Source organism: Ciona intestinalis, chromosome 5 (genome assembly GCF_000224145.3).
Source record: "Ciona intestinalis chromosome 5, KH, whole genome shotgun sequence".
NCBI classification, from domain to species: Eukaryota; Metazoa; Chordata; class Ascidiacea; order Phlebobranchia; family Cionidae; genus Ciona; species Ciona intestinalis.
Window position 1 is genome coordinate 405,329 of NC_020170.2, and position 1,926 is coordinate 407,254.

General features: G+C 34.4%; 1 protein-coding gene across 2 annotated transcripts in view; it reads right to left on the bottom strand.

Annotated features, from left to right (window-relative positions):
- LOC100179764 (FGGY carbohydrate kinase domain-containing protein-like) overlaps positions 1-1,926 on the bottom strand; it is a 7,676-nt gene that overhangs the window by 1,535 nt on the left and 4,215 nt on the right. The gene's annotated exons all lie outside the window — the stretch shown is intronic.

The following is a 1,926-nucleotide window of genomic DNA, read 5'->3' on the forward strand; positions in this document are numbered from 1 at the left end:
GGACTTCTTGCGCAGATGGAGAATTTTATTCTTTTTTCGCTTTTGGCTGTTATCGATCGTTAAATATAAACAGCCGTGCCAGCAATCTAGATGCCTTTCTGCGCACGAGGCAGTCTGTATCTGGTAGTTTGCTTCTGGTGTTTATACTATTCGCAAGTCAGGGAAGCTTGACGGATGAATAAGTGCTAGTAATTGTATCGCTCAGTTTTAGCAGTATGACTTTAGAAATAGAACAGTACTTGTCAAGGTTCTACTTTTTATATAATTTCTTTGTTTGTTTATTGAATATTAAAGGTATAATGTTATAACATACGAGACGTCACGTAAGCATAACTAACACTTGATACTAAATTGTTTAAAATTTACCACTGGGATGTCCGTTATATTATTCCAATTACCACTTACGACCAAACATCAACTTCGTTGAAATGCAAATATGAATCATCGTCACCTGCTGTGAGGGAAATGACGTCATAATGGGTTTTACTCACTATTAAAATGATTACTTTGTTTATTGTTTATTAGATCTATTGTTATAACTATTATAACACATAATAACTATATGTGCACATTATATTTTTACTTTAGATTTACCGTGGTAGTTTTATTAAACATTTGTGCAGCAATCAACATTTACGTATCTGCTCAGACTAAGCACCTCAGTTCTGTTAGAAACGTTCAATGTACAACGGTGAAATGATGTTGTCACATTTACAAGGTGAGTTATCACATGAGTTTGTTTGTCGCGTGACCCTTATCTTTATGCACAACAGCACGATACTAAAAGTTGAAAAGTTAAGGTCGCTGTTAACGTTTGAGGAATGTCACATTGTTTTTAAGTTTATAACAGCATATACATAGCACAAACCGCCTATACATGGTTAATACGTGTGTGCAAGGTAGGTTATAGTAGGTGTATAAACACAATTTAAAGCATCTGTTACTCTGATAACGAAAGGCCCATTACTTTAATTTGTAACGCACAATCTGTGTATAGGATGTGAACGTATTATGCAGTCAAAGCCTGTTGGTATAGAAATAAATTATATACAGCATGGCCTACTCAATACATGTATTGAGTAGGCCATGTATACAGTAGCGTGGGGGAAGATGGGACACTTTTCAGCTCTATTTTTTCGTACCATTTTAGTAATAAACAAAGAATATTCTGAAAATGATAAAACGGTATCCTCACGACTTCTCATAGACCGTTGATAATTGTTTAAAACATGATCAGGATATTTGAATATTATGTGCTAAATGTGTCACATCTTTCCCCACCCTAATATATAATATACTATATATTAGGGTGGGGAAAGATGTGACACATTTAGCACATAATATTCAAATATCCTGATCATGTTTTAAACAATTATCAACGGTCTATGAAAGTCGTGAGGATACGGTTTTATCATTTTCAGAATATTCTTTGTTTATTACTGAATGGGACGACAAAATAGAATGAAAAGGTGACCCATCCTTCCCCAACCTCCATATATAGTTGTTGTTGTACATGAAAATGCATGCTATACAATGTAAACAAAAACACCGATTAGCCGATAGTCACAGATACCGTGTGTGTTTTTTGACGAATTAATGTACTTATTGAGTATCAAGCTACCTAATTAACCTTCCAACTACAAGTAGAAAATAATTTCGTTCAGATAAATTAATAAAATAGACTGGCACATATAGATATGTAAAGCGCGGATGTTTTCTGTCAATAAAAAATACGACCGAGTGCGTGACGTCACTTCTCGTGGTTACACAGGGAAAGCACCCAAAGTTATAAAGTGATGTTTGTGTTGTCGGATGAGGTACACTCTTTCAATTCTACATTAGATTTTTTTCTTTACCAAGCAATAATATTGGCTCAAACTGGATGCGATTTTAAAATATAGTATTCGTAAGGTCGCTAAGAATGCT